Source organism: Palaemon carinicauda, chromosome 38, assembly GCF_036898095.1.
Source record: "Palaemon carinicauda isolate YSFRI2023 chromosome 38, ASM3689809v2, whole genome shotgun sequence".
Classification (NCBI taxonomy): Eukaryota; Metazoa; Arthropoda; class Malacostraca; order Decapoda; family Palaemonidae; genus Palaemon; species Palaemon carinicauda.
Window position 1 is genome coordinate 17,141,790 of NC_090762.1, and position 15,365 is coordinate 17,157,154.

A 15,365-nucleotide genomic window follows, 5' to 3' on the forward strand; every position below is an offset into this window, starting at 1 on the left:
AGGATATATTAGTTCATATCTTATTGAATATTTACTTTATTAGTAAAGCGTTTTCCGTTTATATAATATAGTATATATATATATATATATATATATATATATATATATATATATATATATATATATATATATATATATATATATATATATATATATTATATATATAATACTGTTCGCCCAAGAACGTTAGTGGTAAGATTATATGGCAAAGACGAATTGCTTGACGAATTACATATTAATAAGAATATTGACCCGAGGGAAATGAAGATAATATAATTCAAGAACAAGATATCTGGCAGTAACTAGAGAGTTCACTTAAAGTCGTTAAAATCTTTGTGAAATGTGATACTTTATAGTTTCTTGCGAAATTCATGAACCATAAATTTTTCTAATTAGTTTTGGTGAATATTTTAGTTTAATTTCTAGCCAAATACGTGGGCTATATGTTTTCTTATCTTATATCGGTTTCTGGCCATGAATATATGAGCAAACCACCCATTGTGTTCCTAACCCCTAGTATAAAAAAAAAATAATGGGGGTTCCCAGTCAGAAACTGGGATTTTTGGTGGGTAAACACTATAAACAAGTGAATTGTAGCAGTATTTAATAGAAATACCAACATAAATGCATAATAAACGCAAGATAACTAGTTGGAAAAATTGATTCGTGTGAAATGGAATTAGATTTATCATGATTACCAATAATCTATATCACTGCCCTCAAATGGTCTTTGCTCTGCCGTTGCTTTGAAGCAATTGAACAGTTTCTTGTTCCTCTATTCTGGCTGCTGGCAAGCGGTAAATGTTCGTACACCATCTAAGTGGGTAACTATTAGAGTATCCTAATTACGTATGATTTTTATCACGTCCCTCATATGGACTTAGCTTTGCAGTGCCTTGTCTTGCATGGATATGTTGCGCACGCCAACCATACGGGTAATTATTTTGGTGCTTCTTTTTTTTTACTCTTAAATAAGCAACAATGGCTAATATACTGATACGGTGTGTTAAATAAAAACAATTACCAAAATAATTGTTACACGGAATTTCGAAAGAAGATTGAACTCCCCTCTGAGAGATGTCTTGTGATGGTAATCATGCCGGAACTGAAAAGGAAGGGGGTTGGGGTGGATTGTTATTAAACATCTGTGAACCTACGCATAACTTCTTGTTAGTTCTTGAATGGTTAATAATGACAGGTAATGATTACGTCGTACAGAGAACATTATTAGTGCCAAAAGCAAATCCAAACTATGTGCAATAACCCACAGACTAAAGTAAACAATGGACTTGTCACCCTGACGATAGCACAATTTACGTTCCCTCGATGTGTCACACTAAGGTGGGTCAATGATTAAAAGTATTCAGGAACTTTTCAAGAACTAGGAAAGGATATGGGGAAGTATGCCATGTTGTGGAGAGAATTTTTAAATTTTCAAGAATTTGACATGCATAACTGTTCGTTCCAAGTCCGTGAGCACTGCACGAACTCAGCACAAACATTTCCGACGATGCATAAACAAGTAGTGCAATTGTGTATGAATAAATGCATTGGGCCACACATTCCGTAACTTTTGTATGCAGAACGCAAACAATGCTTCACTCTGCATACCACTGAAATGGCCCGCCTTGCTACAGCACTCTGTGGTATAGTTCAGACAAAAATCGTATAGGTGTCAACGAAATGAAATGGTTTTCATAACTTAGGTAGCTGATACATAAGCTATTATGCAACAACCCCAATTAGTCACAGAGAAATACCAAAATAGCCAGCATTCGTCCATTTCTTAGAACGAATTCCATTTTCATGAGAATTCAAAGTATTATATATTAACCCTGGGTTTCTTGTGTTTTATCATTTTCTAATAATGACTATTGGGGTAAACCACCACTGTATTAGTTTTCCTAATCTCGCTTGAAAAAAAAAAAACTTTGTTATCCAAAAGGAAAATGTTTTTTGGTTAAACGCCAAAAATTAATGATTTGCAGCAATAGAAATGGTCAGAAACGCATAAGAAAGTATAACCAGTTTGAGATACCGTATAGTGTTCATGTAATTGTCATTAAATTAAAATATCATAATTACCTGTAATTTGTATAAAGTCCCCTGAATGGCCTTGGCTCCACTGTGGATCGCTCTGCTCCCAAATAAAGGATATTGCAACCTCGTATGAAATTGGCAGGTAATAAAATTGCTTTACATACCAACCATGTGGGTCATTATTCTGGTGATATTTTGTTACTCAGATTAAGCAACAAGAGCTATATAAATGTAATAGATTAGCCAAAATAGATGAAATTACACCAAATTTAGGAATATATTGAACAAACTCCTTTCCGGAAGAAGTCGTCATATTTTAACTTGAACAGTGCGTTTTTTTTTTTTTTTTTTTGGGGGGGGTTGTTGTGAAACATCAGAGAACTACAGCATAAATACTTGAAAGTTCTTGAATGGCTCAAAAAGCTAGCTAATGATGCACCATACAGTAATCAGAAAAATATCCCACAATGGATAAACAACAAAGTAACCAACATTAGTCTCCCAAAAGTTAACAACGGACTTAGACAAGGAAATGGCATTCACATTTTAGTCGATAGATACAGTATGTACCATACCCCATTAGACATACAGAAAGACATGGCGAAATAGCCAGCGAAATCCAGTTTCATTAGGAATTGCAGTATCGCATATTTACAAAACTCAATTTAATTAGATGAGCACGCCAACGCCTAATTAAATTCAAATAAAAAAATTAGGTCAGTTGCAATTTTAAACAATCTATTTTTTGTACCTTCCTAGACCTCTGTAATTAATTTGGGTGGTGTTGAAAGCCTGAAAAAAAATGTCTGTCCGTAAGTGTATGTCAGGAAGAAGTGCCAATATTTCAAACAAGGCATGTTTTGATTTTGTAATAGGGGTTTTAACCCTTTATATATATCATTAATCTCCTGTGTGAGGTTACGATCCGGTGGTCTGGCAAGCGAAAAGTTCGGACCAAGGGTTCTTGTAGCCTGATTGGTAATGTCTCTGCCTGGTGTTTGTCACTTAGGGGTTCGAGTCCCGCTCAGACTCGTTAGTGCCATTAGTGTCTGCAACCTTACCATCCTTGTGAGCTAAGGTTGGGGAATTTTGGGGAGCCTATACGTCTATTTGCTGAGTCATCAGCAGCCACTGCCTGGTCCTCCCTGGTCCTAGCTTGGGTGGAGAGTTGGGCGCTGGTCATATAATATATGGTCAGTCTCTAGGGCATTGCCCTGATTGCTAGGGCAATGTCACTGTCCCTTGCCTCTGCCATTCATGAGCGACCTTTAACCCTTTAAAGGCCAGATCTGGTGATGTAGGCTATGGTGTCATAGCAGCACCTGTTGATTCTTATTTAAGATTTTTCTTGAATCATAGCATATTAGCTGTTGATTTAAAAATTTCCTATGATACTGATATATTTCATGACGGTCGGTTTTAATTAAATTCTACAGATAATTTGTATAGTCAAAATAGTTATTTGCATAACACCTATACAGGAGGCTACTATTGGAATCAATAGTAATTTGAGTATATGATTATCATTTTCGACCCATATTAATTTAATAGTATAAAAAAAATGAGGGATTTGCATTAAGAATTCAAATTGGTTATCTTGCAGTATGTGTAAGAAATCTCTAACAAATGATTTAGCTTCATTTGAATATCGAAAAACGCATATGGAAAAACTGATATCACAAGGAAAATTTATATTAATCGTAACAGTTTTAGTTTTAAATGAAATTCAACCTGACATTTATTAATTTATACCTGTAAAATAATGTTTTGATGGAAGTATGTAATGTTAATGTTTTTGTAAAGATCCTACATTTACAGTAGCTAACAATATGTAAAATTTAAATCACACATACTAAATGTGAAAACCTTGGCTGGATGTTATTGTAAAGAAAAAAAATGAATAAGTTTACGGGCAAGTGCTATTTTTTCATCCGTTTTTCACTTTAAATAAATTGTATCAATCGGTCGAATTGCACTTTCATAGGTTTAATATTTTTTCTTTCTTTCAGGAACGTGTATTATCGACTTTCAACGGAACGTGAACGCATAGGCTAAGTGGTCGTCGACCTTGTACTTGGAAGATTCATTGGGTGGATTTAACTCAACACGTTGCTTTGCCATGCTATTTTGATTCGATTAATTGGAATAGAGACAACTCAAGATTTTCTCAGGAGGAAAACTACAGTCGCAATGTAATTATCTGGTTTTTATTTTTTCTCTACTTCATATATGGTGGCAGGAAAGTTATTCTTGTTGAGGATTGTATATGAATTATGGTATTGGTATCAAAGCAGCTACGTTCTTTAAACTATGAACTTTCGTACAATTTTCTTTTTTATATGGAATTTCTTGTTACAAATTGTTTGAACAAGGGATTTTCTTAAAGCTGTTGAATTACGTATGCTGGTAATTTTAATATTGAGATTTTTAAATAGGATTTTGAATGAAAATTGCATTAAACAATTGGATCTTTAGCGATTATGTTTTGTGGCACAAACTTTGAGGGGTTTATCGAAATATATAAATTAATCACGTAACTTTTTTATGGAAAGCCAAAGTTTTGAATCGTTGTTCAAGCCCTAAAAGGCAGTAATCTATCTGTTACAAGCTCTGAGTCCCCCTTTTGTTTTAATTATTTAATACTAGGTAGTTCTTCCTTTTCACCCTTGAATTTAGTGTTCTGCTTTTCCACTTAGGGAAGTACCACGAAGTTTTAACAAATATTGAAATCCATGTTTTGTCATTCAAGAGCACAGATAGTTAATAGTATAGATAGGCAATAGCATTAAATACTTATTAAAGTACTAAGTTTGAGGTTTTGGCCGTTTGATTACTACCAGTTTTTTTTCCAAAAATAGAAAATTGACGTTTTAGGTGTTTTTATTCTTAAAGTAGGAATTCAGTGTTGATTTTTGATAAGTTTAAATGTGTATTTCTGGAATCCGGAAACCCTGTCAGAATATATCTTTATCATCCAGGTTAAGTTTACCTAATTTTATTTTAGATTTAGCCACAAAATTAATCGAACCGCTCTTTTTTTAATAAATTAAAGTTAATTTAATACACCTTTGTCTACTTGAACCATGCGCAATTGAAATGAAGCAATGTGTGTGTGAAAGTCACTTGACTGAAAATAATGTTATGTTGACCAACAGCATTACATTATTTTCAGTCAAGTGAATTTCAAATACCAAGGATAGGGAATTTGCAGAATACTGTCAGTCTCAAAATAGTATATGATCTTGTAGAAACTGTAAATTATTTTCACAGAAAGAAATTGACATAATAGTAAATTCTACCACATTGGTTTCAGTAAAGTTTACTGATTATTTATAATTGGGCTGGTAAATAATTTAGTGACTTCCATTTCTAATGGTAAATTAAACATTTTCTGATTGGGCTCCTATAAACTGATTCTAATGTACTATTCATTAATTGATAAGATTTGAAAAAAAAAAACAGGTTTATACTATTTTCTTGTATTGCATCTGTATTTTAACGAACCGTAAGCGAAGACACTTTTATATTCCGTAATATAAACCGGATTAGCTTTACTGATACAGTGAACAAGGTACTGCGAATTTGGAACAGTTAGCTTATTGATCACAGTTCTCGTATTTCCTAAATGTACAATATCCAGAAATACGTAACTGCAATAAGTAAGATGTAAGGATTATCATTAATTAGCATGGTTGTGGTTTCTACTAACATGGGAATGCTGGATGTACTGTTAGTTGTATTAGAATGCCTTTGCTGTATCTTTTAGCTCTTGGCTTCAACCACGTTTTACCCTTCCTATTTATCCTCATGTTTTTTGTCTCCTTTACGTCCATTCCTACTTCCTTTCTCTTGTCTTGTTACCGAGGTTCTGTTTAGTTCATAGAGTACAGGAATATTTGTCTAGGTTACTCCCCTGCGCTGAATGGTCTCCCTAGCTTCAGGTTCGGGCGAGATGGCCCATATTTTTTTTTTTTTATATATATACGAAGCACTCTATACCTCTGAAAATACTAAATATTGCTGTTTTCACCAAAGTAGCAGCAGTTTTCTGTTGAGAATGAAAAGTTTGCGAGATTTTCATATTTTGAAGGGAAAATATTAAAATTGGTGTAAACAACATTGCCCTGCATACCTTAGTTTTTTAGTGTGTGGACTACAAACAAGTTGAATGTCGAACCTTAAACGGCCATTTAAACGTTGAACTACGAACATTAGTTGAATGTATACAATAAAATATAAATTACGAAAGGTCTTGTAAAGAGTATGGTTCCCCTGTAGTACATAATTTTCGCCAGATTCATCTTTCATTTTCAGAAAAGACATCTTTTTCATCATTCCCTCTTATGATTCAATCATAGTCGACAGAAATAGTTCAAGAATAAACTTGCAATGGCTCATTCAATTTTCGTATTATAACTTAATTTAGGTCAGAGAGACTAGGTAAATTTCTCAAGTCACCTGTTGGGTCCTCTTATACTCGTATGTTCCAGTAAAGTAATTTTAGCATCACGTTTGGCAACTTCTGTATCTCGCAGTCCCATATTTTTTATTCCCTTAATCATGATGTATTTTCAATATATAAAAATGGGTTATTCGTGTTCTTTTCTTCTGATTATCATAAGTGATCCTAAAAAAACTTTGGTATCAAGTACCGCATTCACATCGTTGTGGCAAGTTCGGCAGCAAAACTATTATTGAAATTTCGCAATAGATGCAGAGTAATGTTATATCGTGCTTTAATAATTATTAGATAGATAAGGTTTTTATTAATCTCCGTATAAGGACATTAATGATTATAACATGGTAATCATAATCTTCAGATTTACAAAAAAAAAAAAACATTTGTCAAACGTGTGTGTTTCCTGTTAGACTCGTTGAACTTTTGGGGGCTATGACTTATAAGTCTTAAGACTTGATCCGGGCAATCTGCGCACGCACGTTGCAGTTTAGAAGTTTGAAGGGGAGTGGCATCAACCATATACTTCCAATAACCAAAGTGTAGAAATGTTGTAAGACGGGTGGATTGCTCGTTTATAAGAATGTCTAGAAATTCTGGCGACAGTTCTTGGTTGTATTAACTATTCCAGTGTTCGATACAGATGTAGAACGTCAACATTCATGTAGGCCCCCTGTTGACACATGAATGAGGGAAGTTATTTGATTTTAAGAGTTTGAAGTAATCTTGCATTCTTAGTAGTTTCTAGTTTGGAGAGGGGGTTCAATAAATTTAAACCTGCTTATTTTTAAACACCTTCTTTTCATATCCTCTTATGAGAAATAAGTTTTATAATTATAAACGTTCTAAGTAAGAATTGTCATTTCACATCACTCCTGATAATGGGACATCGTCATTTAACACTAGAGAATTTGGCGAAGGTTATATTATTACGCACTTTATCATTTGAAATCCATTACAGGAGATAATGATTTTATCAGACTTTGTTCGTAATCCTTTAAAAAAGCTCTAATCACCTGAAAGGTGATATTTTTTAAAAGAAAAAATCCTTGCCAGAACTTTTAGAGGATTAAAACCTTTTCCCTCTCTCATATCAGTTTGTTTCCGTTTTAGAAGAAATTTTTGTTAGACTAAAACCCTTCCATATCCCATACTAGTTTGTTTCCCAATTAAAATATTTGTTAGAGGACTCAAACCTTTCGCTCTCCCAAATCAGTTTTATTTCCAATTAAAATGCAGTTTTATTAGAGTACTGAAACCCTTCCCTCTCCCAAATCAGTTTTCCCCAATTTAAAATAGATATTTGTTAGAGGACTTAAACCCTTACCTCTCCCAAATCAGTTTTCCACCATTTAAAATACATTTTTGTTAAAGGACTCAAACCTTCCCTCTCCCAACTCAGTTTTGTTTCCAATTAAGAGTTTTTTGTTTGAGGACTTAAACCCTTCCCTCTCCCAACTCAGTTTTGTTTCCAATTGAAATAGTGTTTTGTTAGAGTACTGAAACCCTTCCCTCTTCCAGATTAGTTTTCCCCCTTTTAAAATAGATGTTTTGTTAATCACTGAAACCCTTCCCTTTCCTAAATCAGTTTTCCCCCATTTAAAATAGATTTTTGATAAAGGACTGAAACCTTTCCCCCTCTCAAATCAGTTTTCCCCCATTTAATATAGATTTTTGTTAGGGTACTGAAACCTGTCCCTCTCCTGAATCAGTTTTCCTCCATTTGAAATGATTTTTGCTAAAGGACTGAAACCCCCTTTCCTCTCCCAAATCAGTTTTCCCCATTTAAAATGGATTTTTGTTAGAGGACTGGAACCCTTCCCTCTCCCAAATCACTTTGTTTCCAATTAAAATAGTTTGTCAGAAAAGTCAGACCATTCCCTCTCCCATATCAGGTTTTACCCATTTAAAATATATTTTTGTTAGAGTACTGAAACCCTTCCCTTTCCCAAATTAGTTTTCCTCCATTTGAAATAATTTTTGCTAAAGGACTGAAACCCCTTTCCTCTCCCAAATCAGTTTTCCCCATTTAAAATGGATTTTTGTTAGAGGACTGGAACCCTTCCCTCTCCCAAATCAGTTTGTTTCCAATTAGAATACTTTGTCAGAAAAGTGAGACCATTCCCTATCCCAAATCAGTTTTTACCCATTTAAAATAAATTTTTGGTAGAATATTGAAATAATTCCCTCTGCCAAATCAGTTTTGTTTCCAATAGTGTTTTGTTTGAGTACTGAAATCCTTCCCTCTCCTATATCAGTTTTCCCGCATTTAAAATAGATTTTTGTTAGAGTACTGAAACCTTTCCCTCTCCAAATTTGTTTGCTTCCAATTTAAATAAATTTTTGTTAGAGTACTGAAACCCTTCCATCTCCTAAATCAGTTTTCTCCCATTTAAAATAGATTTTTGTTAGAGTATTGAAACCCTTTCCTCTCCTAAATCAGATTTGTTTCCAATTAAAATAGTATTTCGTTAGAGTACTGAATCCCATACCTCTCCCAAATCAGTTTTTCCCCGTTTAAAATATATTTTTGTTAGAGTACTGAAACCCTTCTAGCTCCCAAATCAGTTTTCCCCTATTTAAGATAGATTTCTTTTTAAGCATACTGAAATCCTTCCCTCCCCCAAATCAGTTTTCCCCCATTCACAATAGATTTTTGCTAGAGGACTGAAACCCTTTCCTCTCCCAAATCAGTTTTGATTACAATTAAAATAGTGTTTTGTTGGTGTAATGAATCCCTCCCCTTTCCCAAATCCGTTTTCCCCCATTTAGAAATGCTTTTTATTAGAGGACTGAAACCCGTTTCTCTCTCCCAAATCAGTATTCCCTACATTCAAAATAGATTTTTGTTTGAGGACTTAAACCCTTTCCTCTCCCAAATCAGTTTTGCTTCCAATTGAAATTGTGTTTTGTTGGAGGACTAAAATCCCCCTTTCCCGAATAAATTTGTTTTCCAATCAAAATAGCTTTTTTTTTATAGGGGACTAAAACCCTTCCCTCTCCCAAATCAGGTTCCCACCTAAAACAGGTTTTCGTTAGAGGGCTGAAACCCTTCCCTCAGTAAAATCAGTTTTCCTCATTTGAAATAGTTTTGTTAGAGTAGTGAAACTCTTCTCTCTCCCATATTAATTTCCCATTTGAAATAGTCTTTTGTTAGAGGACTTGAAATCCTTCCCTCTCCCGAATCAGTTTGTTTCCCATTTAAAATAGAATTTTTGCTACCGAGAAGAAAATAGATTACCGATTAGACCAACTGAACATCCCAACCCAATATGATTAGATTAGGGTGACCTAAAGTTCTTATCTATGCTCTGGAGAAAAATGAATTGCTCGTTAAAGAAAAATAAATTAAAAATTTTTTGGACAATACCGGTACCAATTAATAAAGCTAGTGGTGTTATGGGTGTAAGTTTTACCTTAAAGTAAATGTTATACGCGTAATTTCAGTTGATTTAGGGGAGTTAGGAGCCATTTAGGATATAAGTAATTTGGGAGGGTTTAAAAGTTTGGCGTATGCTCTCTTACTGCAATTATCTAAGTAATCAAGAATCTAAAACGGTACTTACAAAATCCATTTTCTTAAATTTCACTATTAAATTTTTTTAACTGTTGTCCACAGAATTCTTGTAACGGTCTGTAATTCTCTCTCTCTCTCTCTCTCTCTCTCTCTCTCTCTCTCTCTCTCTCTCTCTCTCTCTCTCTCTCTCTCTCTCTCTCTCATCTATATACACATATATCTCCTGCATAGAATATTCTTATGTAATAGTAAAATTTTCTTACATAAAAGTAAAACCATACTCAGTTATACGATACTTTATTCACAATGACAAGTTTCATGAATTGTCATTGCCTATCTGTGACAATAGTTGCTGAGAGAAATAACTTCGCTATTTAATTACATCTTTCCCAATGATTGTTAATGGAACTTGATTTAACTTCCTTTATCACTTTAAAACTAATACCAAAGATATTCGATGTTAACACTGCTGAGGGAACTATGATCCCCCCCCCCCCTCTCAACAAAAAAACTCCTGTCATTGCATTCATGGGAGCTAAAAAACCTAATGAGGAATAAAAAGCATTTCTCATTTACCAGTAGAAAATTCTGATTCATTCGAGTGCTTTCGTATTTTGTCCAAAATTTGCCCCTCTCTATCCATGACGAGATTACTAATGTGACTGGTGATACACATAGGAAGATAGAAGGATTCATCCTCTGTAACACATGTAATTTTGACCAACTTAATTCTGCCATTGAATTAGTTTCTGTTGATAAGGTTTTGTTGTATCTCTGGTAATTATTAAGGGAAATCATAAGTTATGTTAACGTGGGTGATGAATGTAGATATTTTGGAAAAAAATTATTTTCCCTCAAAAAGTAATGATTAATTCAATTTAATTGCGTTATTAGATCAAATTTCACACTGCATTTTTAGGAGTAAATTACAATAAATTTTAATTTCACTTATCAAAATAGTCATTTTTTAAGGAAGCCATTATGGATTAAAGATTAAAGATTCATGTTGCATTGTGATTTTTTTTTTAAACAAAACTATCTTAAATTTACATTTATTGAATTAATATTATCGGGTCTAACAGAGATACGTCAAGTCTATTTGCGAACACAGCGTTGCTTAATAGCTTCTCTTTGAGTTTTTTTTTTTAATATGGTGTTATCAGCATAAAGGGAGTTAGGGTTAATTTCTCGTATTTTTTTATTGGTGACCTCCCATTATTTACCCTCGCTTGGAATTTTGAGAAAGCCCCTGTTAGAAAATGGGGGAATTAATAATATAATTTGGTCCGCTTTTAGTTGGTCCTTAATATTACATAGGTAGTAAAGTATCAGTGGAATGTTAGCTTTGCCAAAGTTATTATACTTATTTTGTCCATTTATATAATTTATCAAATAGCAAATGTTGAAGGTAACACGTGAACGTTGAAAGTACCCTTAATAGAATTCAGAACTAAAAAGAAATTGGTTCAGCTAAACTGCAAAAGACACTTTGATGTAATTGGACATGCAACCAGACACGTTATGATAATTTCCCCATATCCCCTCTTGACTTTATGCTAATCTCAACTGTAATCCGAGCAGAAGTACCCTGGCTTATGTATTTATAAGGGGATTACAATTCCCAAAGGAGATTAGCATCACGTTAATGAAGGGAAATGAGAAAAAGTATCTCAACGTATCAGAGGTGCAAACTTCACAATTTAGTTTCTCTGTGAAATGGTTAAATTATCAAATAAGTTTATAAGGATTTCTTTATTCACAGTGATTAACTACTGTGCATCAAATAGATAGAGGAAAATCTGAAAAAGATGCAAAGCATTGTTGTGGGAGAAAATATTTCACAGTTATTTAACAGGTTCTGTTTCCACACAGTGCTCTGCATGACGTTTGAAGCAGATATTTATAGATCACGTCTACTATTCTATTCTGCCTTTTATTTATTTATTTAATTTTTTTTTTAAATACTAGGATGTATAGCAAATAATCTACACCAGGGATGGGGAACCTTTTTTTGGATGAAGGTCATCTTGAAATTCCTCATTAAGGCCAAATAGAATTTTGTTGGTTATTTTATCCTCCAAGTAATTTATTAGTGATCTTAAGAAAGTGACAGGTTTATAAAAATTTAAATCATTACATTTTCAAATATTTGAATTAAGTACGTTTCATACAAGTAATCAGTAAATGAATTATATTTAAAATTAAATTTTCAAATATTTCATTCAAGTTTAGATAGTTTTCAAACTAAGTAAATGAATAATATCGAAAGCATGTCATTTTCAAATTACTTTAGTTAAGCTAGTAGGTTCTTTGTATTCAAATGATGAGTAATATTAATCTTATGGAAAAGATAGCTTATAAACATCAACAATATAACCACCTCAAAAATTTTATATTGGGAAGTAGGTACTTTTTAAACAATCTCATCTCCTAAAAATGCAACATCTCATTAAATAAAATCTGTTTGAACACAGTTGTTTTCATGGGCAAAAATCAATTATTTGCTTTCTTAAGATGTTCAGTAAATCCTTAAATTTTAGCCATCATAGCTGGAACACCATCAGTGAATAACTTATCATAATAATGAAGTAAAATTTAGTCCTCCTTTGTGACATTGCTTTTTGAAGTTGTTAGAATGTCTGTTCCTTGTGGCCTTCCCTTAAGGTTACCTAAGAGAAGCTGATTTTCATACAATTAAAACTTATCAGTTAAAGCGCGAATGAAATATTTTCATGCAAAAATCGGGAATCTGTTGTCATCTAAAATTGAACATAGATCACAGTGAAGAGATGGACAAAACAGGAAATCCTCATACATCATACGTTAAATTACTCGCTTACTTAATGCAACTAGCAGTTTTTGTTTGACAGCTACAACAGCTGTTGCAGCTGACAAAATAGAACCGTTAGGCCTAGTTGTATTAAGTTAGGATTCATTGAATTCAAGGAAAAATTGCTCTCATTCCCTGGGAGGTACATCACTGAACACAACTTTCCTATTGTCTGTGTTTACATATTTGTGTGCATGTATAGAATGATTTCAAACCCACAATATTCAATATCAAAGCAGAAATATACTCCGTATACATAAATTAAAAGCCATAGAAGACCGCACTTGATGGTCCAGAAGACCATATGCGGCCGGTCCAGAAGACCATATGCGGCCGGTCCAGAAGACCATATGCGGCCTTAAGACTGCACTTGATGGTCCAGAAGACCATATGCGGCCGGTCCAGAAGACCATATGCGGCCGGTCCAGAAGACCATATGCGGCCTTAAGACTGCAGGTTCCCCATCCCTGACCTATGAGGCAGATTCCTTAATATAACAAATCTGTTATAAATATAGGTATTTGTATGATTTCATGACATTGCGTATTTCCTGGTCATTACTTAAAGAAAATGATTTACTCACTTTCGCTTATTCTCTACAATGTAAACTCTCTCTCTCTCTCTCTCTCTCTCTCTCTCTCTCTCTCTCTCTCTCTCTCTCTCTCTTTTGGCTTAAAATGGCCAGATGTAACCGTGAACAATAAATTTATATTTTAATTCTCTTACAGATTGACGATCCAGAGCCAATCTCCGAATACTTTGCAGCTAGAATTGCTTTACCTTGAGCTCCCGTCCCTGATTGATTGATTTTGGGGTTTCTGGTGTACTGACATCAAAGTTCAGAGCAAAAGATACTGGAGCTAAAAACGATTTTTAGCCAAGTAAGCAGTTATAATCACATTGATGTGCTTCCTCGTGTAGACACTAATATTGAGATGATTAATATACTTTGTGAAACTATTCTCCTCTTTCCTTTAACCTTACATTAGGCTACCTAACACCTTAGTATGAAATCTTATTTTGGTGGTTGGGCAGAAAGAAAATATTCGATGTGGTATTAATTTGGAGTACATTGATTATTAACCTGGGTCGTTTTTATTCAGTAATAGTGGTTAATCAACGCAGTTTCGAGGTTCGTTTACACACGAAAATTTTTAATATCGCATTATAAGTCAACAGTGATGGTCGACACATCACGAAATAACTTTGAAGATGTTTTATCAAGAAATAGTTTTAAAAGCAAAATGAAGATGGAATACAAGTGGAGGGGAGGAAAGGGTGATGATGGATATCACAACACAGCTAACATTGCAAGTTTGTTGCCTAGGAACTAATCTTTAACGACATTTTGGTCACTGACCTGGATAAATGAAACTACTCTCAAACCGAAGAGAGATGACGAATAAACATCGTTTAAGGGACCTCTCGCTCAAGTACATTGTTTCGAACATGGTTTTGCTGAGGGGGACTTGTCTCTCTCTCTCTCTCTCTCTCTCTCTCTCTCTCTCTCTCTCTCTCTCCTGTAGGGTATATTTTTCTTTCATGCTCTTCTATATTGTACGATGACACGTTTTTTTCTATTCTATAGCGCAAGTTCTATCTCGCTCTCTTCAAAAGGGAATGCTCTCATTCTCTCTTCTATAGGGTATTTTCTCATTTTCTCTTCTATAAGGTATAGTTTCTCTATAGGGTACATTCTCTTATTTATACGCTCTCTCTCTCTCTCTCTCTCTCTCTCTCTCTCTCTCTCTCTCTTGGCTACGATTTCACTTTCTCTTAAATGGTACGTTTTTCTTATAGGATACGTTCACTTTGGCTCCGCTATAGGGCATTTTCTTTCTCTTTCGCTTTTTTATAGGGTATGTTCTCTTGTATACTGTATATACGTGGTCTCTTTCTCTCTTGTGGGGGTATATTTTTCTCTCGCTCGTCTATAGGCTATGTTCTCTTATATATAAGCGGTCTCTCTCTCTCTCTCTCTCTCTCTCTCTCTCTCTCTCTCTCTCTCTCTCTCTCATCGGTTTTACAGTCACCCTCAAGAATCTTGCAAAAACTTATATAAATGGGTAATACAAAAAACTCCCACGGGACATCCAAATGATTGAAGATATTAAAGCTTTCAAGAGGAACTTGAATACTTTCTTATTCTGCGAGTGCTTAGACAGTGACGATTTAACAGTAAGCGAGCAATATGCATTGTGATGTGCTAAGTGACCTCGAATGAACATGATATAACGACTGTGGAGGTCCTGTAGAGAGTAGAGTTCCCCTGGTGTACAAGACTGGATAAGCAGCCCTTAAAGTAAAGTAAATTACATGGTCCTCATACTTCATGTTCAGACGCTCCTTTATCAAGTTTTAGAATGTTAGCATAACCTTTAGTGAATTTAGAACTGAGTAAACTAAGTTAATGCTATCGCATATTTGAATGAGAAAAAAATAAGGTTAATCCAGTTTAATAATGAAGGATAACAGGAAAATCCGGCAAATGGTACCATGATATAATCGTTTTGTACGGCAAA

The 15,365-nt window shown here is 34.1% G+C and overlaps 1 long non-coding RNA gene across 1 annotated transcript in view; it reads left to right on the forward strand.

The window, feature by feature from the left end:
• Positions 1 to 15,365, forward strand: part of LOC137630102 (uncharacterized) — a 63,376-nt gene that overhangs the window by 14,368 nt on the left and 33,643 nt on the right. The window contains exons 2-3 of the long non-coding RNA XR_011041655.1: positions 4,050 to 4,232; positions 13,572 to 13,724. This is a non-coding gene — a long non-coding RNA (uncharacterized lncRNA). The remainder of the gene's footprint in view (positions 1 to 4,049; positions 4,233 to 13,571; positions 13,725 to 15,365) is intronic.